The following is a 25,415-nucleotide window of genomic DNA, read 5'->3' as shown; positions in this document are numbered from 1 at the left end:
GTCCTGTGAAATCTGCCCAGTAAACCTGGTAAAACTAAAATAAAAAATCCACTCCCCACACACACAGGCTGGAAATCCATGTCCACAGATCCTGCTGATTTCTATTTCAAATGTAGTCTATGACCTTTTGAATTTTAGGTTTGTAGTTGCTATTCTGTACTTTTCTGAGATGTAAGTGACTTCTTGAGGCTTGAACCTATGAAAAGGAATGACAAGTGGACAAACAACTGCTGCTGTAACCTGTGCTGCTGCTTTAAGGAAGGTGCTTTGCAACATGCTCCTTTCATTCTGCTTTCCTCCGAATTTGCAAAAGAGTGAGTATACCTCAGTAGATAAAAAGATTTTATCTCAAAACAATGAATAGTCAGAAATTGAAAAGCTTTGCATGAAACCCCAACTGTTTTACAAAGGAGGCAGAGGGCAAAATTTGTTATTAAAAGATGCAGATGCCATCTGTTCATTGGGAAAATAAACTGCATCATTCACCTAGTATGTCCCCCATTCTTGCCAATACTCATGATTCAAACAGAAGTCACATATTTTTTGCAAAAATTATTCACATTGCACATGGAGAATGAACACTTACTTTTTAAGCACACGCGTTGCCTCTTCTTACCAAGAGCCCTCAATAAGGCCCTCTGCAACATAAAATGATCTAATTCTCATAAATTTTATCTTTCTGAATCAAGCTTTCACCCAACCAGCAATCTCCTTCTTGCTCTAATGACAACACCACCTGCCAAATAGGCAAATTCTTTTAGGGATGTAAGAGCCACAGGTACAGCTGGGGCAAGATTTGAGTATGTAAAATTAACTATTTGAGGTCTGTCTTCTCGTGATGGGGTTAGACCCAGCTGTGAAGAGAACAGTAACAAAACAGTATAAGGAAGCAAGAAAATTTTCAGGAAAGGGAAAAGGACCGTACACTTTGGATATTTGCAAAGGGGATTATAAATATTCATGTTTATGAAACCCACCTCACCTGTGTGTCAGGAGTCCAGGCACAGTCAAATGCATTTTTAGCCTAAACTTTGTTGTCTGTGCACAGAAGAAACATATCAATGTCCAAAGAGACATGCTAAAGCTAAAAAACTGCAGGACATTTTAAAAAATAATGCAAGCATCCAAAACTGCAACAGTAGCAACAGAAAATTGCAAACTGTAATCAAAAGTTCTCAGCATACACAGTCAATTAATTTAAATCAACTGTTTCTTTTACAGAAAAATAAATAACAAGACAAAAAGTAGAAAATTGATTTGAGATGGATAGCTTCATTATTTCTACAATGTAACAGTATGTCTCTTTCATCTTAAATATCCTAAAAATGCAGAACTTGGTCTGAAATGCTTCTCTCCACAGGGTTTAGGGACAGTTAGGTTTTCCCTCCTTGTTTAGAGTACTCAAACTGACTCAAAGTCACTTTGGACTTTTGTGCATTACTTCTGTGTCAGGAAGACATACAGCCTGAAGCAAATGAAAAATCAGTCAAGATGTTTGAAAACACAGGTTCTGCAGCAGTGAAATGAAATTAATCTGTATTCCCAGATTAGGGGCAGGAAAATCAAGCGTAACTTGCCTTTCTCATTCTCTCCTTTTGTCACTCTCCAACATCAAACTTATTGTGTTACTTGTCTGGAGTAAGACAGCCTCAAACTGAAATTAAAAGCCTACAAGATGATTAAAGTGTTCATAGCAGGACCAGCACAGGCACTGTGTGCTCAGAGACAGATCAGTGCCAAAGATTTTCCATCTGCCTGTACAAAACCAAAAGCAAGGTTCACAAAATCACCTCAGTCTTCAGCTTTGTGTCTCTTCAGCGTGGGTATTTTACTGTACTAGATGATGGAAAAGGATGTAATTAACTTAAAAGCCTTTATGTATTGTCTCACTAATGCAGGTGAATTAAACAATTACCATCCTCAGCTGTTTGCTCTACTTCTCTTCAACGAGTTGCCATTAACATTGCATGGATGGGCAAACCACATATGAAGCATATCCTGAAACCATCACAGTTAACAGCCTCAGGCTGCTCTCAGGCAAACAAAAATTGATTCTGGGCTGTAAAACAAGCAGCAGGAGATGCTTAACAAAAAGCTCAGTAGTTTATACAGTGTGACTGCTCAGGAGAGTTCCTTAATCAAACATCTCAAAAAACCATCGCAGCCCAATCACAAAACGGATCTAAGAAGCTGACACTGGGAAATCATGCAAGTGCTAACCGACCATTTTTCAGCAACGTTGTTGCATATTTACTTTTGCAGGTAATGCAAGTATTTCTTTAATTTTTCTGCTTTGCAAATGCAAGAAAACAAAAGATCACAGGTCTGTAAGAGCCTACTGAGAGGGCGCAGCTCCTCCAGGGAGTGTTTATTCCTTTCTAAGACAGATGAGAGACATGGAATTGCTTTCCAAACTATGACCATTCCTTGATCACAAAGCAAGTCTAGTGATATTCTCAGACAAGGCAGCTAACTTTTTTAAACATTCAGTTGGCTGTATCCTACACTGAACACTTCTGTTCTGATTCAGGTTTCTCCTTACCATGTATCTCATCTTTTCTCAGACAGAAAAAAAAAAAAAGGAAAAGATGAAGGCATTTCAGGCTCTTTATCCTAGATTGCTGCCTGTCTACCGAATATGACATTAGAAAGATCTTCCTAATACTCAGTCTAGATTTTTCCTCCTTTAATGCTATCATATACTCTTAATTACACTCCCACTTTCTTCTGTGCTAAATAGATCCCCTGTTACTATTTTTGGAGCTTAGAGGAGATATTTCCAAGTCTATGAACAGCAAAAAGAGCTTGCTCTTGCATTTGATAAATGTGCAGATACCATACCAGAACAATAGGAAATAACATGCTTCTGAAGACATACTTGGCTTTGCCTTGTAGATCAACCACATGACTCATTTAAATCTCAAGTGTTCTCTGCAGGATTGGCAGGATACCATACACAACTGAGACTAAGGTAAAACTAAAATTTCACAGATAGTCTATTCAGCCTGGAAGTTCCTACTGCTGTGCATGAGTTATTTATTTCCAATGGAAATTCAAATTTGTGGATTGTTATTAGTAACAGCAAAAAGTGTGAGCTGAAAATGATGTAAAAATGCATTTTCTCAGAAAAATTTGTACTCAAATTCTAGCTTTAGTATTTAAAAAAATCACTAGCAAAATTATCTCTAAACAAAAATATTCATGTAGTAAGATGATTTATGTTTGGTGAGGACCCTCACACTTTGTTTGGATAGATTTTTTGTTAGAATTATTTTTCTCACCACATAACTTTTTTTTTTTTTTTTGAAGAGAGGAATGAGAGGAAGCTGCCATTCAGCTCAAATTTGGTAATTTTTAAATTCTAGACAGACAAGGTTATTTTCTTCTCACCTCCAAACACTTCACTAGGTGCCAGTATCCTAAGGTCATACAACATCTGAGAAACTAAAAGTCCTTCTAAGATAGTCCAATTTGGAATAAATCTCCAAAAGAGAAGAAACTTTTTTTTGCTGCTTCTCTTCCATCATGCTATTTTCTTTTAACACTAAAACTCCTTGGAGTCATTACCATTTTGAAAAGATATGAAGCAAAGTTTATCTATCACAGAGTCAAAAAAACAATTTTCTCATGAACTTTACTATGGTAAAGAATATAAATTAGAACAAAAGGTCAATGAAGAAGACCAAGTAAGATTTGATATTTTATGAAAAAAAACCCAAAGTCTCAGAGTGGTTTGTGGAAATGATAGATGCATAATGAAAAACCACATGAAGTCTCTGAAAGAAAAATGATACTGATTTCTAGAGGAAAAAGAAAACTTTATCAAGTAAAATAACATTGGGAGCAAGTTACACTCATGAATTCCCTATCACCACTTGGTTTTGAATACAGCACACTGTTAATTTATGTAAAATCCTGTAATGTTTTATAATGTAAAGAATCAGTCTCTCGGCTGATTAATACTCTGATTTTCTAAATTGTATGATCTTTACAATAGAGGCATTTGTAGTCTCTGTATTTTTACAGTAGTTTGTACAATAGAGGCCTGACTGATTGAGGCATCTGAGTATTTTAAATAAGCTGATAAATGGTTGAGATGTTTTAAAAAACACATACTGAGACTGTTTTTTTCTCTTTCTTTTTTTTTTGCAGATAGTGCATCTGATTTTTTTGTGGAGGGAAGGAGAGACCAAAAAATGTTTTCAGACACTTAACGTCATATTTCGCAATATTAACTCAAATATCACCTCAGACATTCAAAATATTGGCAGTTATTTCATTAAAATTCATGAGCGTTCTTTAAAGTTGCATGGATTTTTTCGTACATTTTGAGAAATGAAAGTGAAAAATCCATAGTCAGTATACAGAAATACATCATGTAATTAAATATGGGAAAAGAGGGGGGAAATAAGAGACATGTTAAAAAAATGAAATGAGAAAGAGATTTAATTGCACCATAAATGTACATAGTTATTGTACTCAGCCCTAAAATAAGGAAGAGAACATTCTACCAGAAAACACAGCATATACTGTAAAATATTAGGTTTTAGCTTACACGAGGTAAAAAAAGCCTCAAACATGCGTCATTTGCAAGGGTTTCTTCTCCCTTAATTACAGATATTTGATGTGACATTAAATGATTAAGAGGACCAGACTGTCAGTTCTCATTAGCAGACACTTAAACAAGATGACAACAAGTAGCTTTGAAGAAATTGTTAGAAGAAGGGACATCTTTACAAGAAATCCCTTGCTATTGCAACATGGAAATTCTCTGAATTCCTCTCCAGGTCAGTGCTGAAGATTAACACTTCAGTGAAATGAGAAAAAATACCAGGAAAAGGGCAAAGGGGGCCAAATGAGCACAAAGCAGGTACTAACTGTCAATCTGCAATGACTTGAGAGGGAAATCCATGGATCCACATTTCTTAGGTATCTTTTCTTCAGGGGAGGCACATGATCAGGTATTTCCAGAAGTATCTATTTTCACATGTTGATTTTGGTACTTAATCTGTGACTGAGCTTGGTATCTAAGGAAACTGGAGATGGATATTATGAAAAACTAGAATCTAAATTTTTCCCTCTGTTTCAGTGTTCTGTGTCCATGAGACACAAACACCCAAGGGATTTTATGAGAATCAGAGTCAAGAGCTGGTGAAACACCTCAAAAATGTGAAGCACAATTTAAAAGCTGAAACATTGGCTGGGCTGGGCCCACACAGCCTCACTGAACTGCCTTTCCAACCCTGGCTGACATTGGTTTAGCAGCACCTGTGCTCAGACAGGGCTTTTAGAGATGGAAAACCACCTAACTACATCATCCCTCTTTCCACTGAATCATGAAGTCTGCACACTCTGCTGCTGGACATTGCATTTCTTGGTCTTATAGTTTGCTCTTGAAGCCTGTTAGTGACAGGTTCTTTGGTATTTCTCTGATTCACCTACTGAAACAGAACAACCACCCCCAAAATCAAATCAAACATATTTGTCTGCATTAAGATTTTGTAACTATGTGTCAGTCCTATAATTTATGGTGTAATCACTCCTATGGATTTTGCTCACTGTCCTCAAAATAGTGATTCAAGAAAAGGTTTTGCCTTAAATGCCTTTTTATCTTACTAATTAATTCTGCCAAGGGTAATCTTAAACTTAATCTTTCTCAACTGACATGTTACACAAAGGAAAGTAATTCTCCTTCATGCATTAAATGGCATACCAAATAATTGCTCTAGTTAAAACTTAACATTTCTTGAAGAAGTTGCAGCATTTTTGTTCACCTGCAGTGCTTGCTCTGGCTGCCTCAGTTTTCGGAATTAAAATTATCATGCTGTCAGCTTTGATCACTGCGGATGTTTTTCAGGATTCGCTCTTCCCTGGAATACAAACTTAGATGAATTGCATTTAGTCATAATAACGCCTTGGCAATTTCTCTACCAGTCGAAATAGACAATTTAGGCAGCATGTAATATTTAAATCCTTTATGCTCCCTTCACTTTTTCCAAAGGATGCCTAAAGCCTCTCCCTTGTATATGAGAGTAGTCATTTCAAACAGTGTTTCCTAATGAGAAGGCTCTATGGTAGCAATCTCTGTATGATGGAGAGATGCAGCTTTAAGTAAAAATAAAAGCAATTATTTGCTGTAAGCTTTTGTCTGAGTGACTAGCATGTTTAGACATTCAAGCAAAGTCCTAGCATTGTTACCGAAATAGCCTAGATTAATTTCCTTAAAATTAATTAGCTACATGCCACAGTTTTGTAACATGAATGGCATGTTCCAGACTCCCCCAGTCTTAAAAATAAGAGGCAAAAATGCAAAAGAAAAATACCCCAAACCCCAAATCAGGAGCCATTCCTTGATATTCATCTTGCATTTTGTTAGTTGTCATCCCCTTCACAGTCCAAGCAACACATCTTACCACTTGCTCTTTACCTCATTTAAGTTCTGCAATACATTCTTGCTTATGCTGATACTTCCATAGACAGCATCAGTCCTCACCAATACAAATGAGATTAACTTTGAAACAGAAGTGCCTCAAAAGAAACTTTTAAAGACTGGGAGGTTTGCCTACCAGGATTTTTCACCCATAAAATCTCTTGAAGCGCAAGAAAAAAACTTCATCTATTGTTTTGATGTTTGATGTCATTTTGACAATAAAGTGCCCAAAACTAAACACAAGGAATATGGGTTTCATTATTGCCACAACTGGAAGAGCCCATACCCTGACAGAGTTCTGTGAAGTATGGATTCTGCACGCATTCTGTTCCTTTGGCTCTGGCTGGGATGCATTTGTAATGCTGTGTGTAAGTAGCACCGAACGCAGACTATCACAGCAGGCAGGAAGAGTGGCAGGAGAAAGCTGAGAAACAGCATGGCTTCTAATTTGTGTAGTAGCTCCATCTACCCAAGTGGAGTCTCCTTGTAAAGACCCCCTGCTTAGAAAATGTTCTGTGCAGTTTTGGAAAACAATACTCAGTGCCTCTGATGAATACTTGTAAGCCAGGAACTTGTCAGAGTCTACGGAAAGAGTTACTGCAGCTTAATGTTATTGTGCACATCATTATCACCCACACAAACCTTTTGATGGATGGATGAATAATTCCCATGTGTGGGAAAGTAACACCAAGTGATGGATTTCACCAGCATAAATATCACCAGTAATTACTTGAAACTGGTAAGGGAAGAAGAAAAAAAGGAAAAGAAAAAGTAAAAAGAAAAAAAAGACAGTACAGTGAACACTTCGATTTGGAAATACATTAATTTATAGGTAAGTAGTTCTAAATGAGAGTTTTATGTATCATGAAATAAGAGAGCTTTCAGAATGGGATGAAGTTTGTTTTACCTTTACTATGAGAGCAAAAGGGATGCATAAATGATGAAACAACTTTCAAAGGAGGACAGTGAAGACCATTTTCAGTATAGTTGTCCATCTGTCTTGCTAATGCAGATGATACATACTCCTGTGTAATATGATTTTCATACAGACAGTCCCTCACAAATGATACAATTAAGTTCTTCATACTCAGTATTTGGCTAGCAAACATTTAACATTATTATCAATAAAATCAGTTTTGCTCATAACCAACACAGTAAATGACAACTATAATACAACACAGCCCAATACCTGACAACCACAGGCAGAAAGCACAAAGAGCTTTTAGTACAGAAGAGCCACTGATATTCCTGCTAAACAACCAAATTATGCCTATTTTTCTTTAGAGTATTTTCAGAAAGAGAAAGACATACTGTTCTTCTACAAAGACTACTATTCTTCTACACTCAAGTCATTCAAAATCTTCTTGGTATGTATCACACTTTGTAAGAAATATCAAATTAACCCATAAAATGTTTTCTAAGTTTTGCCAATACATTCGAGGTTTCTCTGCATCTTGTAGTACAAAATATACCTGTAAATAGCTTATTTTTCTACCAAGAATTGCTCTACAAGCAGATACCAGAAAATGAAAAAATGACCAGACAGAAAATGGAAAGAAAAACCTGAAAATGCTGATGGAGCATCTCTGTGTTACTGAAGCAGAAATGTGATTTGTAAAGACAGAAAGAACAAAGAGTTGGTAAATCTTGAACAATATTGGGGAAAGTCTCCTACATATTAGCAGGCTATTCAATGAAGGGCTAAATGGTAAAACCATTACAATAGACCAAATTGGCTTGAGGAAGAATTTAAAAGCCTTTATTTGAAAGATATAATGGCCTTTAGAGATACAAAGTTCTGTATCTGTATATACACATATAAGTGACAGAAAGAAGGAAACAAAACCATTTTTAGCTACTTGATGTAAAATTAAAGAAACAGATGAGCCTGAAGTTGAGCAGCTTCATGTTTTTTAAAGGTCTTATTTTGGTATGAAATCAGGGTATTGGACCAAGAAATCAAGTCTTAGGAACTTCAGGAAGCTTAACTCATGTATGCTGTATGGCAAGTACTCTTAAATAATTGTTGAAAGTTTATGAATAAATAAATAAGAGCATCATGTCACTTCTTAGGTTGTACAAATATTGCACTCCTATTCTATTCTATTCTATTCTATTCTATTCTATTCTATTCTATTCTATTCTATTCTATTCTATTCTATTCTATTCTATTCTTTTTAGGATTAAACATTCCCCATTGACTTCATGCTCCCTCCCATACAATCTATGTATCATCTGTGTCCTTTAAAAAAAAACAAAACCCACACAACAATAAAACACAACAAGAACATTTCTGGGACAGTTCAAGGCTATTTTCAAGTCAGCTATGATGTAGATGGAAGACAGTACATAACTACATATATGATTCCTTGGCCTTATACTGAGTACACACATTAGCCAAAAGATTAAATAACATTAGGTATTAAACTATCTTATGAGTCTTGGGAATCCTTTAAGATATGCACTGAAAGGTATGAACTCCCTTTAGAAGAACATAGGGCCATATAGGATAATCTGTATATGCAGCTCCTTGTTGCACAGATGGCTGTTAGACCCTGTCTTCTGGAAAAAGAAGGTACCATTTGAAGGTACCATTTGAAGGTACCATTCCCACAGGCATTAGGTACTTAAATTATCTGCCTTTTAGTTGAAGGCTGCAATTTTTTTGTTGTTGTTGTTCCCTCAGTTTACGTGGCACTTTCACATTATTTACAGCAATTTTGTGAATACCGAAACTCCAGCCCTGCTTTGCTTCTTTTTCCATAGGCACATCTCTTGCATCTATTTGCTGTCCTTAAAACTGTGAAGGCCCTTGAGCTCAAGGCAGATGGAAAGGCTTATTTAGTTACCAAATGTTCTTCTGAGAAGACAAATTCAGTTGGTGAAGGGGAATTACATATGGCTAGACTTGGACTGTAACAGGTTACTGACTCCATTGAAAACATTATTTCAAATCATACCATATGGATGCTCATATTTTCCATACAAATCCATTATTTGCATCTTTGGGGGCAAGAAGAAAGAAAGCAATCTTTAATTATATATTATAATTATTACAGCTTCATTAATCTGAAAGTGGATATATTCAAGAATGAAAAATCAAAGCCTCAGTTTTCCATTTTGGATTAGCAGAACTGTTCTCCTATAATTGTGGTTTTTTGAGACTTCATTTCTAATCCAAAATGCAGTCAGGGGAAGAAAATGTGTATGAACACACAAATATGCTCTCTTTGTATTATATACTTACACAGTATGTGGCAAGTAGCAGAAGCAGTATCTATGGAATGTGGCAAACAACAGACACATCACTTAAGATTCTGACAGCAAATAAGTCCTGTCATTTGTTTTGAGATTTGTATTCTGGGGATTGCTTTATTCAGTTAATTTCCTTTTTGACCATCAGATGTCTGTCTTTCCTTCTTATTAAAGGTTCACTGCATTTGTATTCTCTCCTTTCACTCTTAGATGCAGAAAGAAGCATTTTGTTTCCACTCACCTCTCTGTTTTTGGTCAGCTCCCCAGAGATATATACACTACTTGTGCATTTTTAATAGTCTTATCCCCACTGCTCCAGAATACAACATGTATGTGCAATATTTCATAGATCACAAATTCTTTCTTGGATTGGTTTTAAACTAAAAGGCAGGTGTGGGCAAAGCTAGTCTTTATGTTCTCGCTCTGGATCTGGTCAAAGAAGCTGAAAAACCAGCTACCTCTATGAAACACCTCTTCAGTAGAGTTTCAATTGCTATTTATGGGCACCTGAGATTTCCTGCACCATTGCTCAGACCCAGATCCACAGTATTTCAAATGTCAGGCCCTGTCCTGCATAGTTTGAAAAGTTTTATTGTCTTAGGTCTGAGTGAGCTGATGGAATTGCAATCACTGTATGTATTAGCTGACTCTTATCCATCTTAAAGTTACCTCTGTGTCATTAGAAAGAAAATGTGCTAGTACTAAACTAAAAAGAAGAGAGCAAAAGTAGGTATCTGTACACAGGTTCTTCATTAAGGTAATTAAATTGCCTTAAAACCAATGCAAGTTAGGGCAAAAATCTTTCCTTTGGAGGCAAAATCTAAATCAGGTTCAACATTGCAGTATATAATAAAGATAGAAAAATCAAACACTAGCAGGTTACCACAGATGGTTTCACCTTCATTTTCCACATTCTGCTCCCAAGCAAAGAGTTACAGGAAAAAAAATGAAACAAAATATAAGATTGTGCATACTTTTGATAGCAGTACAGAATTGAAATCTCTGTAACCCCACTGACCTTCCTGGAATGGAAATGCCCTGAAGGACAGAGAGGAAGATATTCTGGTATTATCTGCTAGTCCATTCCAGAGAAAACTGATTGACTGCCTTTTACCCTGGGCTGAGGTGCCAGGTTCCTACATGACCCTTCCTATGTTCCTACGTTTATCCTCTGCGAAGCTTGTCTCTCAATTAATTGACATTTTACAAATGAAATAATGACTCTCATCCACCCATTTGTTTCTCTAATGAAAATTAGTTACTGCTTTTATTATTCTACAATCTTGTTGAGATTTCTGATTCCCTTTCAGGCTTTTTTTTTTTTTTTTAAATTTAGTTTTTCAAAAGCAAATCTGACAGGTAAATTTTACATCATGTATTGATTGAATTGGAAAAGTGTTAAAAATTAATGAAGAGAATGGAGTATTACTTCAAGAAGCAGGAAAATTAGAAAAGCAGGCTAAAGAAACAATTTAAGTTGTGAGTCCAGTGGGATCGTTAAGGATTCAAATTAGCTTGGCAAAGGAATTTGAGACAGACAATCAATGCTTTGATGTTTTTAATCACAGCAAACAGTATTCATATCTCAAGCTGTATGGTTGAAAGGAAGCTTGGAGAAATTAGACCACTGGGCCCATCAAAAGCCCTGGGCAGAAGATAATTTTAAAATCACTTTTAAAGTGTAACTTAAACTACATTAATGGATAGAAATCATTTATGCTCTGTACTTTACAAATGGAAAAGCTACCCTGGCCCAAGTTGCTGATGCTATCACATCTGAAAATGACAATATATTCTGCTTTAATACTCTTTTCCCTTGCTTCAGAGGTTGACGGGCTGATAAGTTGAATGTCATTGGCAATTCAGCGCAAGAAAATTTCTCTGCAAACAAGTCAAAATTAGTTTCCTTATCTCTTCACCCCTAAATAGAGATTTACAGCAATTGGGTGGGCTTCCAATACATTGCAGTGGTTCTAATAATGAAGTCCTCAGAACAAACTACTGTAGATTTCAAAAAATATTTAAATAAAAGTACTTCAGGGAGCTAATCTAAATGCACTCTCTCTCATTCTTTCAGACGTTAAGTTTTTTTTCAAAATTAATTTGAACCTAAGCATTAGTCTCTCTTGGTCCTTCACTCTCCCAAAAATCCTGTTCCACAGAATTCAGTGACACCCTCACCTTGGTTCTCTTGAGCTTCTGGCTGAAAGCCAGATTAAATTTTCCCAGTGAGAGTGTAGAATAAACCACTGGGCATAGTGGCTTACCTAGTGCCCTTCTCTGGTTTATTACTCTGCCATCAGAAGGACAATCAAGTTCTAGTTTTCACTACAAAGAAAAAAATATGCAGCTACTCAGCTTAACTAAACACCAAGACCCACCTATACCATGCAGTGCTCCACATACCTTTGCACATGCAGCAGCTTAGGCAGGGCTTTTCCAATGCTGCCAATACTATTAAATGAGTTACTCAGTGGCTCAGGCCCAAATACAGGTCTTTCAAGCCTACATTCAGTGAACATATGCAGACACAATGTTTAAGTTGCTGCTAACTTAAGGCAAAAGAGAACCAAAATTGGAGCTCTGTCAAAAGTGAGAGCTCTTCAAAGGGGAAAAAGCAAAAATCATAGTTTCACTCCAGAACACATTATTTATTTGTGTCTCCTATAACAGCATTAATATACCTAATCTTCTAATTTACTTAATACTTTAATCTAAGAAGAAAGTAATAGAGGATACTTTCTGAGTTAAGCAAAACCTTTGGAGATGGCAAGTGTTTAAGTGGGAATTTTGTATAATGGTACACTACAGGAAAATTAAATAAGTACAGTGTAGTTACTTCACTAAAAGTTTTCTTTCCATTTTGGGGAAGACTTGTTCTTCCCATTAATGCTCTCTGAGTGACTTCATGGTAAGAAGTAAAGCTCTTACTCTTATGTTCTTTATATTCTATTTCCCAGTGCATAGGAAAGAAGATGGACTAATGAAGGCACAAAGGAAATACAAAGGCCAAAGAAAAAACATAAAGTTCAGACAAGGGATGACAGGTAAAGAGAGGCCAAATGAATGGGGCATTAGGAAAACATATGGTCTGTTGAAAGGGGTTTACAGCAATGTACAAATCAAAAGAAAGCTCCCAAAGTCTGTATTTGGGCTATTTTTGTTGCATGCACACATTTCTTGGTGATGGTACCATCCCTGAATGTCGTTAACACTGTAAGCCCATATTTGTGTGAGGGGTTTTTCTGTTGAATTCCCATAATAGGGGTTGCTCAGTGATTATTTGATGGCAGCTGCTTTTAATGTGTCTTATGCACTGTACAATGATCTTAAGGTTTACACTATATTTAATTCATTAATTTCAGTGTCACAAAAGCATGGCAGGAATTACCCAGTGAAAGTATTATTTTGCCTTTTTCACATACAAAATATTTATAGGTGTATCAATAAGTATTACTATTTCAACATATTAGTAAGTTTATTATAATCAGATGCCAAACTCCCAACTAAAACTGAAAGGCATTTTAGTTATCACTGAAAAGACAAGGAAAAAATGCTGCAGGCTTTAATAAAAGGATGCACATGTATGTACTCAGTTCCACACAAGCACTGCTAGCAATATATTAAAAATTCCCATATTAACATTTCATCTTCTTTTACTGACAAAAATGAAAAGTGACGTGACTTCTATTCAGCAACTGAAACAGATAACATAGAGGCAGTTTGGGGTTTATCTACATAAGTAACTCATAGGGGTAAAACTGGAATAGTATTTTGTAAATACAGACTATATGTTAGCAATATGACTATTCTTAGTGTATAAACAATAGCAGTGTTTTCAAAGATACCTCCCTTGTTTGAAAATTTTATTTATTGGCTAGTCATAAGTTCTGATGATTTAGGGATAGAATTTACTAAAAGGTGTTTCAATCTGCTTGATCCTTATCTAAAGTCTGTTGAAATGAAGATGAGTCCTTCTGGAAACTCCCGTTTATTTGGAAGGCTGCAAAAGCTCAATGACTGATTATTTTTTTACTCATAATTGAAAATAAATAGCAAGATATCAAATTATCCTATCATACATTGTCTTGATGGAGGCTTTTGAACATTGAATTTATCAACAGCTGCCTAGCCTGCAATTGCTGAGGGTCAGATAAAAAGGTCTAAACATGTTTTCACTGGAGACATTTAAAAAAAGAAGTGTTAGCACTCTATTCAGGGATCTGACATGCAAGCCCAAGTTGGATTCAACTTTTTTTCCTGACAATCTGAGCAACAAGTTCAGAATGCATCTCATGTCCTCTGATGTAACTCTCATGGCACAAAACTGCTTTCCAAGTGTTCTGAGCTCCCTAAGGGTGCATATTTTTGGCAGCCTTTCTTCAAGTTGTTTTCAGTTTTTCAAGCTGAACATCTGATATTCTATCTAGACTGAGAAATGCACTTAGGTCTGTTCCTTTCTCCTCAAGGTGATTTCTAATATTTCTGTTTAATAAAATTTACATACACTTTATTTTCCTTCCTCAACACTCAGATGTCAATGAAACTGAATCTAACCCTGTATCTAGGTTTTAAGATATCTCCTACATATTGATTGTTGCAACCTACCAGTTTGGTTTCAGTTTCTGGACAGAGCAGTATTTTATTCAATATACTGTAGGTAATAACAGTGGATAACATAAGTCTTACTCTAAAACAGGAATATTGCACTCAATGTTCCATTTAGATTCTCATTTGTCTACCAGTCTCTATGAGTTACTGGAGGTGCAGGTCACTGTCGAGTCTGTCTTGGCTATTTGTATTTAAACAAGAGCATTCCATATCACTGGAAATTGATCCCAAATGTGGGTGTGTTGTCATCTCTGAACATAATTTGGCATACACATATCCTTGTATATAGTCTAGAATATGCTTTGGGATTCACTTCCACTACCTTATACATTGGAGTTGCAACTACATCCTGCTAGTGTCACAGCATACAAGCCCTCCAAACAAGAGCCTGTAATTGCATTGTGAAACTTCTGCTGCTCAGTAGCACAAACTACCATTGAAGAGTTTGGTGCAGGTCAGTAGACAAAATCAGTGGTAAAGCCAAAGTAAGGAGAAACAAAAGTGTGCTGACCTTTACCCTCTGTGTTGCAGACATCCAGATGCCCTACATTATTACATGATGATGGCTGAACTGTGCCCATGCAGAAATTATGAGCCAGAGTTACAATGAGGAAGCAATTTCAGCAATTAATTTTGTGACAAATGTATGTCACACACAGTTTTGTCGATGTTTAGCTTCCTTTGCACAAGGTCTTCAAAACAGAGTTCAGTGTACTCCCTAGCCTAGCAACAGCAAGACCATACTTCATTTTAGCAATAGCACTTTGTCAGCAGTGAATATCCTAGGGAAGTTCCTACCACTAGAAAAACACCCAGTGAAGGCACAACACAGAATGGTAAAAAAAAAAAAAAATCACCAGTAAAAGACAGAGTAGCTTTGAGTGGGCAACACAAAAAAACAGAACAAAACCATGCTGCTTTAGCCAAGCTTAGACTCGCTTAAGCTCTAGACAGCAGCTCCAGGATAGGGATACAGATCAGGCATTGTATCAAAAATTGTCTGCAACTGACCAGAACTTCATTCACAGAATATTCCAGCTGGAAAAGAAACTGTCTGCATACAGGAGACTTTCATGGTGGTCAAGGCCCTGACCTCCTAACCAAATTCATTGTTTGTACCTTTCAATCTTGAAGGACTTGCAAGTTGAGCTTAAAAAGGGTATTACATTCAGATCATACTTTAATAACAGGCCCTAGTGGATGTTTTAATTAAAAGTGGCAGTATGTTTAGAACTGTCTTCTTAATGTTCCTAATCAGAGAACATGTAGATTCAATGAAATTTCAGAAAAGTGAGAAAAGGCAACATTGGACTAATTTTAGATGGCTGACAGTGTTTTGTATCCCAGTGTAAACATCTTAAGAATCTTTCCACAGTGTGCTTTCTTGTGAGTCATACATGTAATTTTCATGGCTTGAAGTCACATACAAATTTCCCAGTTTTAATACAATCTCCATTCTGCTATGTTAGGCAGTGCATATTTTCAGCTAGAAGGATACAGTCCAAATTTTTGCAGAAGAATTAAGAAACTGTGGTGGGTTTGACTTTGGCTGACTCAAGCATCCACCCAGCCATTCTCTCTCTCTCCTCCCCCCAAGAGGAAAAGGGAAGAAAATAAGATGAAAAAGCTTGAGATAAAGGCAAGGAGATCACTCATCAATTACCTCTACAGGCAAAACACACTCAACTTGGGAAATAATTTTAAGTTATAGACAGTTACAAATAGAGTAGGATGGTAAGTAACAAAGACAAAAATACAAATACTTCTCCCCTACTCTTGTCAGGATCAACTTCTTCATTCCTGAGGCTTCTACCTGCCTGCCAATGGCACAGGAGAATGGGGAATGGGGCTTGTGGTTAGGTCATAATGCTCCCTCTCTGCTGCTCCTTTCTCCCCTCACTATCCCCCTGTCCCAGGGTACAGTCCCTCCACTAAGGTGCAATACTTCATGAACTGCTCCAGTGTGGGTCCTTTCTCCAGGCTGCAGTTCTACAACCACAGCTCCAACGTGGGTCTTTTCCATGGTGTACACTCCTTTACGAACAGAGTGCTCTAGTGTGGGTTTCCCATGGGCTGCAACTCCTGTGAGAAAACCTACTCCTGTGTGGGAGCCCTCTCCATGGGCTCAGTTCCTTCTAGGAGCCTGTTACAGCATGGGCTCTCCATGGAATGCAGCTTCCTTCAAGCCATTTCCATCTGCTCCAGTGTGGGGGCCTCCACACGCTGCAGGTGGAAAGCTCCTCCACTGTGCTCCCTCATGGGCTGCAGGGGCACAGCTGCCTTACCATGGTCTTCACCATGGGCTTCAGGAAAACCTCTGTCTTGGTGCCTGAAGCACCTCCTCTCCCTCCTGCTTCACAGACCCTGGTGTCTCTCTTTCCCATTTTTCTCACTCCTCTCTCACACCTGCTCTGCAGCACTTTTCCCTTTTTCTTAAACATGTTATTGTAGAGGTGCAATCAATGTCCCTGAGGGGCTCAGCTGTGCCCTGTGAGGCGTTGGCTGGAGCCAGCTGGAACCATGTCTGTCCGTAATAGAACAGCCCCAGTGCCACCTCACAGAGGCAGCCCCAGCATCACTCCTGGGCAGTGCCTGGACATGGACACATGAACAACCAAAACAGAAACAAAAAGAGTATCTTTCCTCTTATTAAAACAATAGTTTGAGTGTTCAGCTCAAGAACATTCATAATGACTCAACTTGCTGCTTCAGCTACCTCATTAAGAAAGGCATTTCACTTGGACAGAAAAAAATTGGTATAGTCAATAAGTAATTCAGAAAAATGCAATAAAATAAAGAAATTGAGGGAAACCAGGCAGGCTGAAGGTGCACAGTACACAATATCTATGTACACCACTCTATGATAAATGGCATGACAAATGGTTATGATGTCATCCCATTACATGGTACCACAGACTCAGAGTTTCACTTGAATGTCAGAGAAAAAAATGGATCAAGAATTAGGACATGTAGGTAGAAAGCATCAAAAAGTATTAAGAAACCTCTTTATCATACACCCGAGTATGAAATCAACTTCATTGCACTTTGTCTTTCAAAGCAAGTGGAAAGCTGCAACTAATACTGTCCTTTCTATCAAAAGGTCATTTCCCTTATTCTCTCTAGTGATATCTGTGCTGAATGGCTAAAATCAGCAGGTATTGAAATATCTGGAAGGAATAGAATATTAAAACAGTGAATTAGCAGAAGCTATACATAGTGTAACCAGAACATAATTACAGAAAGTAAAATTAATTTCTAGTAAGAATACAAAAAAGAGAAAGACTGGTGTGTCTTAGGCAAGAGAGGCTCTAAGGCTCCTGATGTTAGACACCTTCTTCCATAGAGTATTGTTTTCACAATATGGAACCTGGTTTTGTTTTTCTATTCTTTATCAAAGTAACACGCATCTGTCACACTCTGGGGAACAGGTTTTCATTTGTTTATTTTGCTTATGTACTCCAAAAAAATTATTTTCTTCCTTAATTTCTTGCACTCGCACATCAAAGGCTGTGGTACCTATGATTAGCCTAGTCTGACTATAGATTATGTTGCTATTGGAAGAAAAATGAATACAAAGGGAAATAGCAGCTTTCAGGGAATAGTCTGACTTACTTGTCAGTCCCCTCTAGCTTGGCTCTTAACTGAAACCTCAGGGTATAATGCATGAAATTTAAAATATTTTTCTATGTTCTGTCTGTGCTTAACCATAGAACCACAACATAGTTTAGTTCAGAAGTTCATGTAGTCCAACCTCACCCTGCTGTGGGCAGGGGCACCTTCTATGAGACAGGCTTGTTCCAAGCCCCTTTCAACCTGTCCTTGAACAATTCCAGGGATGTGGCATGCACAGCTTCTCCAGGAAACCTGTTCCAGCACCTCACCACCTTCACAGTGAAGAATTTCTTGCTAATAGCTAATCTAAACCTCTCCTCTTTCAGTTTAAAGCCATTATGCCTTGTCCTATTGCTGCATGCATGTAGAAAGTCCCTCTCCAGCTCTCTTGCAGGCCTTTGGGTACTGAAAGGCTGCTGTAAGGTCTTCCTGGAGGCTTCTCTTCTCCAGGTTAAACAATCCCAACTCTCTCAGTCTTTTCTCATAGCAGAGGTGTTCCAGCTCTCTGATCATCTTTGTGGCCTTCCTCTGGACTCACTCCAACAGGTCCACGTCCTTCCTGTGCTAAGGCCTTCAGAGATATAACTTGGTTCTAATTTGAAAAAAAAAAAAAGAGCAAAACCACCCAAACCAAAAACTCTCTGAGAGAAAGAAAAAGGAGTCATGGTAGATTTTAAAAGTACACTTTTATGAGAGCAGCTGACAGAGTGGAAGGAAAGCTCCCTCATGCACACGTCTTTTTCAGCTCTAAATTGTTAAATACCTTTTGAGTACCATCCAAGTCAAAACACAATTCCACTTTTCTCAAAAGAAAAAAAGTAAGCAAATGCCCCAAACTACTCTTGAATAGTACTACTACAAAAGTGCACATGGTCACTAGAAGGACCAAAATCTCTAAGTATGTGAGGTCCAACTAGTCATGATTTCCAACACTACAGTTTTCAAACACTTTCATCAACATTGATTTATATAAATATGATAATTGCTTCAGCAGCTCCAAAGAAACAAACCTCAAAAAATACTCATCACATTTTTATCTAAATGGATCTGTGCTCTACAAAATCTGATTTAGGGTAGGATGGGTGAAGGAGTCTGCACAGCTAATTCTGGCTGCACTGGACTTTGCACTCCAGAGACTCTTTGTCACTAATGGTAACAATGAAAATAACATATAGCAGGACTTTAGCCTCAGCCAATCTACAGAAGATGAAAAAGAAAACTCACTTAAAGCTATTTATGTGGATTTTGGCCTAAGTATAATTTAGAAGAGAATGAATGGAAGGTCTAAAGAAATTGATTTGTTCAGATATCACTGACAATACATATTTAAAGAAAATACTGAACTGTAAGAAGGCAATAGCCCAGCTGCAATTTTAAATACCTATTAGAGCAGACAGAATCTGAAATGCATTACTTTATGAAAAAGATGAAGGACAGCAATGAACATGAATGGTGAAATGCTTACATGGGTTTCTTTGGAGAAACATTTTCTTCAGACCAGAATGACATTGAACACTATTTTACATTCCTGAAATATTGCATTTGAAAACTCCAACAAGTCATTTCCAAATTTCATTTTGTGAAGACAGAATGAAGTGCAAAAAGTAAGAATGACACACTGTAATTTATAAACTATTGTACAGTTGTGCACGATCCCATATTTTCAATTTTATTTTAATAATATTCTGTTTGGTATAGTAGAATGTGGAAGCCATTGTATATCTCAGAGATAAAGAAAAGGAAGACCAATAGCCACTAGAAAAAAACCACACAATCCTTTTCCATGGTCAGTAACTATCAGAAATAATAAGTTTATCAAATTTCTAAGATGTTCTGTGAAGGCAAGCTATTGCCCACTTAAAAATGGAAGAACAATCCTTGAAAAGCCACAAAATTCATCAGGCTGCATGAGAAAAAGCCCTCAGTCTGGTGGAGAGGCCTAGATCCTTGCCCCCTATAGATAATGACATCTGAAGGGTGTATGTTTCTAGAAACCAACAGATCTCCAACATCTTCACTGACTCCCAAACATCCCACCTTTCCTAGCCCCACTTATGATGCCAAGAACTATATCAATATCCCATTCATTCACTGCTGCCAAGCTTGTCTCCTTCTGCCAAGTGATGTTTGATCACATTTCATTTGCAACTTTCCAATTCTGCTGTTCTTGTCTAGGAAGATAGAGAAGGCTGCAGATACTTAATTTGAAAAAGCTACTGTCATAGCAAAATTATTCTTTTGACAAGCTTTAGCTGAAAAAAAATCAAATGTAGGATCACCCCACTTGCTTTCAGTTGCATAGCTAGGCTTCTGGAACTAAATTTCCTCCATTCAATTAAATCCATTTTGAAATGTAAAAGTAACATTTACTGCAAAAGGGCTGAAAGCTTTCTTTGTTTTGTTTTAGCATTTCTCAGTCTTTGGGATAAGAGTAATGAAATTCCTCTGAGTAAGAAATGCAAATCTGCCTGCTTCAGAAAGATGAAACCTGTATTGGGGATATTGATAGTTTATGGTAATCTGGACAGCTCAGGAAACACTTATCATCCAAGAATATTTACACCATACCTCCTAGGATGAAATACTCTAGTGAACACTACATTGCACCATGCCTGCATTAACCTCCATCCCAGCACTCCCACGTACCATCCCACTGCACTGCGGACCAAAGACATTTTCACAGTTTGTCACATTGCTGTCACACCACTGACTTACTTGACACTATAAAAGATGCTAATGGCTACGTCTGGGGAGTTGATGCTTTCACTCCCTAATCATCAAAGGACTAGTAAAGTTTGTCTGTCAGCTCTGTGGAAAGTTGGGGGAGGCAAAACACCTTTCTCTTGGTCATAGAGAATTGGCAGCCACAATGACAGTGTTCAGATTGCAGACCTGCATACCTGCCTGAGAGATGCTGCACCAGGGTCTGCTCAGCTATAATGTCTTCATCCACACGTTCCTCTGCACATCTCAACCCGTGTGCAGCCCCAGACAAAAGCTTTGCACTGAGCTGAGAGTCACAAGGCACAAGGCTCCATGTCCTCACTCCTTTGATTTCTGTTGCAGGGACCACAGTGACACTAAAAGCAAAGCAGCTAGATTTTGTCTCTTTAATGATGCAAATAGGAAGCCTAGACTTTAGAAGGATCTCTTTTTTTTAAAGACAAAGTCTATCAGAAGGGAAGTGTACAGAGAAAATATTTGCTTGCACAAACAGGCTTACTTCAGCTGAAGCTGGCTGTTCAGTGACTCCTGGAGGCAGAGGGAAAAGCTAACCAAATTATGTGCCTAACCGCTGGAAATTTAATGGGAAGGCTTCCTTCTCACAGCCCCCAGCTGAAAACCTACAGCAATTTAAAATTAATATGGCAGTCTTCTGTGGCAGGGAAATGTACAACTTACATATTTCTGAATATAGTTTATTTAGTAAATGATACCCTTACTAGTGAAGGGACTACAATTATGTATTTTTCATTTTTAAGGTAAATTTTTCCTCTACTCCTGTTTCCCTCTGCTCTGCTCCCTCCTGCCCCATTAAGAATGGGGTAAAGGAAAGTAATTTCTGTAATTAAACTGCTAAGTTGCCATGGTAGTTGGAAAAAACCCCAGCCATTCTCTCCCACCAGCTCTGTGAGCTGTCAGTGCACAAGGCATGAGGTGTGCTGGAAGTGCAGGCCCCCTTACAGGGAAGACAGGATCAAACACAAGGCAGGTGCAAGCCCAAACACTCTGCACTTGTACCAGGAAGCCTGACAGGAACACAGGCTCCTTTGGGGAGCCATAGCACATTATTATTTCTGAGGACTAACACTCCCAGCAGTTTCTGCCTGCTGTTACATACATTGAGAGCAATGAGAGGGTTCTGTACTGCCCCATTATGTGGTACAGAAATGGACTGTGAACTCCTTCTAGAGATGGGAATAAGACTGGTTTTAATCCATCTCTCTGTGGGCAGAATTCTGGTTGGGATCAGTCCCTGTTTAACGGTTTTTATCCTCTGTGGGGCACATACCTGATCTGCAGTGCCCATAGGCTGTGCCCTTAATGATGCTCTCATCTGACAGAAAAACTCTTCTCTTTCGCCCAAATAATGGTCCAGACATTCCCAACACCAGATCTCACAAAGAAATCTACAGAGGACAGCACTGTGGCTGTTTTTCCATACCACATGGAGAAGCTCCAACACCAATTAACTAACTGGTCATTCAGGCCTGGACAGGAACTCAACACTGATCTCTATTCAGTAAACTAGCAAACACTAATTTGCAAATAAGAAATTGAAATTCCCAAGTATTCTGCTGAATTTGGATTTTAGTAAAATGTCTTACATAACAAATGTTTTTCAAGGCATATGAGAATGTCTACATAAGTGACAAAAAAACCTGTTTTAAAATCCAAAATATTATTTAGGAGTAAAGCCTAATTTAAATGACATTTCATACATTAACAAAGTCTGAGTTTATATTTTATACTAATGAAATACTATCACATGTAATCTAAACAATTTAATGGTTGATTGGGTTAATTAGCATTTTTCAAAGACTGATAATTAATATTTTTTTAACCTCAAGGTCACAGCTCAAAGCCAAGATCTTACTAATTAAAGCAATGACAGTAATTAGGAGGACAAATATAGCATTTTCATCTGAAGATCTTAATGTTTTACTTCAGCATGTATTTCCTCAAAACAGCTACAGGTTAAATGACAATTTTTAAGACTTGTGTTACAAAGAAGTAGGCTGAGACACTGACAGAAAACAACATTTTCTTCAATCATCATAGTAGAATGCAAGAAAAAGATTTTGCACACAACCTGGTAAACTGTCTTGACAACTTTGCAAGGCTGATAAAAATATATGTCCCTTTTTATCCTCTTCCAAAATGGAAATATCACTGCTGAGCTTGACAAACGGTGTCATACAAATACCTAAAAGTGCTTTCAGTGGAGCTAATAAGGGTCAAAATAATCAGAATCACTAACACCTCTTATTTAATTAAAACTTCCTTTTACTTGAAATTAATGTATCAAGTACAAAATTGCTCCTATAGTACTCAAGAACATAAACTCACTTTCCATACAAAAGTAATTGATTTATTGTTTCTGACACCATTGGTATTAATTAGCCTGCACAACTCCTACATAGGGTGTATTGACATTTACAGTTGAGGGCAGCTTAAGTCCCAAGAGCTTCATCTACAAATATCAGACCAAAGAGCTCCTTTCTCAAATGGTTTATTGTCTTTTCACTCATTTACTACTATTTTTACTACTTTAGCACAAGAGAGATCCACAGCTAAGATCCCAAGATCTTTCCACAGGACCCTTGCAGTTGATCTAATCAAGACAAATGAATAGCAGGAACAAGAAAATATTAGGACCTTTCATGGAATTGGAGAAAAACCATCAACATATGGGAAGAAATTTGCTGGTGGTTAAGCATGAAATCTGCAGTAGAAATTCAGTTTGGTACCTTTGTGGCCCTCCAAGGTGGACAGTAAGAGGCAGGATTCAGGTACCTAAACAAAAACAGCTTGTGCGAGTTTGGCTACTTTAAGCATTGACAATGTCTGAGACATTTTTGTGCGGCTGGCAGGTACAAATGAGGAGTGAGACCTGAGCTGTGCCCTTTTGGAGCAACTGCCTCCAGCCAGGCTGGATAACTTACAGCACTTCAAATAGTAACAGATGCTCAGTTCCCTACACTTGAATTCAACCTCTGATTCATGCCTGAAAGAAAACAGTCTCTGGTATTTTAAACAGGAAAATTTAAGTAATCTGTACATTATGGTTTTGTTTGATTTTGAGTGCCACTTGTGAAAAATGGTGGAAAACTGACATGCTTCCAGAATCAGGTCATCATTAGAAAATTCTCCTTTCATACACAAAGCTGTAAAAATAAGGCAATGTTAATGAGTCAGTTTCATCTTTCCTGATTTTCTTCTATGGACTGGTGACCTGTACAATCACCGTCTCAACTCCTTATTAGTATACAAAAAAATTGCAATTAACAGTGTAAAATCCAGAAAATTTATACAAAAAAAGCAAACTCTTTATAATTACATGTTTTCAGAGGGAAGATGGTACACTGTATCACATGTTATGTTTCTTTCAAGTTTACTTCTTTTCTATGAAACCAATTAAAAAAAAGTATGAAGGAAAAACATCAAGTAAATGAGGCATAAACTGACAATATCCCTGATTATTCTGCACATGCAGCTCTTCTAAATTCCCTTAAACATATTGTACTTTATACCTCTTGGGACATATAGTTCTTACATGAATTTTCTTCAGTTTCTTCAGTACTTTTCAAGACATCTAGAAAAGTTTTTTTTCTGCTATGGAGTCAAGGAGGCTCCTTTATTCTCTGATCATAAGGAATCTACATAAACACAACAGCAAAAAACATATTACTGGTTAAAATCATAGGACGAAAAAGAAAAAAAAATCCATCTTGTTGTAGTTATAAAGCACTATAAAGTGCAGCCAGTGCAATTTCGTATGTATATACTTGAATGGAAGTATATCTGTCCCTGTCAGTTTCAGCACTTTGGATCAGACAAAATATTTGCAATGGAGCTCAAATCCAAATCTGTCTGTTTGACACTGCAAGATATTTGGAGTGGAAATCAAAGACTGCACTGTTTTTGAAAGCAAGGCTCCCTGTGATGTGTCAAGCACACAGGCCCTGCTTCTCTGGGCAAAGCCCTTAAATCATCCTTCTGTTGACAGGTATGCTCAGGGAGAAAGAAGGGTTGTTTATCTTCATGTCTTTATATATTTTCTACAGCCTATCCACACTAAATGCAACAAAGCATCTTGGAAAACATGCTACTGACGTAATTCTGTGCTGTGGCTGAATAACATTAAACAACATTTATCTAGCCTTTGAAGTGCAACCTTTTATTCTCTGTTCTAAATACTAAAAAAAGTAAAAATTGAGGCTTTTATGTTAGCTGTCCCATCCTTATCTCCCTTTTCTCCAGAAAGCACAAAGGAAGCACAATGAAAACTGGACTAGCAAGTGGACGGTAATGTATCATAGAGAACTATGCATCTGTTGGAAAATTTGGTGGCATAATAGAAAGAGAACATAGAACTTGACACAGCTGTTTATACAAGAAGTTTTACCTACATCTGCATTTTATTTTTTTCTCGAGACTATGGGCCAAATTCTGTAGCTTTTTATGCTCAGTCTATGGCAGCCCAGAACACAGAGTCCTGCTTCTCAATGCAATTAATTGTGTGACACCATATGTCCATGCCTGAACATTGAAAGCAAATTCACTTTTCCCCATTTTTTTAAGCCCTTATCTGTATTGACATAAGTATGTTGCCATGTCATATTTGAACACAGTGAAGCAGTCCTCATAGAGATGTTGAATATTCCTGGCTAATATCTCTTTAATGCAGTACAAAGCAGATCTGTAACAGCCTAACACAGATTAACACAAATGACTCATTTTTTATTAATATATGCAATAAAAAAAGTGCCTAAACACCTGCTGG

At 37.4% G+C, this 25,415-nt stretch overlaps 1 protein-coding gene and 1 long non-coding RNA gene across 12 annotated transcripts in view; one reads left to right on the top strand and one right to left on the bottom strand.

Moving 5' to 3' along the window:
• DLGAP1 (DLG associated protein 1) overlaps positions 1 to 25,415 on the bottom strand; it is a 254,699-nt gene that overhangs the window by 184,766 nt on the left and 44,518 nt on the right. The window contains exons 1-4 of one of the 11 annotated variants that reach the window (XM_069004525.1): positions 1,791 to 1,839; positions 1,578 to 1,668; positions 983 to 1,038; positions 587 to 854 (exon numbers count right to left, since the gene is read on the bottom strand). The exons of 1 other annotated variant lie outside the window; for it this stretch is intronic. The gene's annotated coding sequence lies outside the window, so the exon portion shown is untranslated. Of the gene's footprint in view, positions 1 to 586; positions 855 to 977; positions 1,039 to 1,577; positions 1,840 to 25,415 lie in introns of those variants that run through there. 9 more of the 11 variants (XM_069004526.1, XM_069004521.1, XM_069004519.1 and 6 more) reach the window with 9 other exon arrangements.
• Positions 1,983 to 4,298, top strand: LOC138105883 (uncharacterized). Its single transcript, XR_011148765.1, has 3 exons — positions 1,983 to 2,262; positions 2,896 to 2,971; positions 4,153 to 4,298. It is a non-coding gene; the product is annotated as an uncharacterized lncRNA (long non-coding RNA).

The sequence above is a fragment of the Aphelocoma coerulescens genome, chromosome 2, assembly GCF_041296385.1.
Source record: "Aphelocoma coerulescens isolate FSJ_1873_10779 chromosome 2, UR_Acoe_1.0, whole genome shotgun sequence".
Taxonomy (NCBI): Eukaryota; Metazoa; Chordata; class Aves; order Passeriformes; family Corvidae; genus Aphelocoma; species Aphelocoma coerulescens.
The sequence above is the reverse complement of the archived record's forward strand: the minus strand, read 5'-3'. Positions and strand labels throughout refer to the sequence as shown.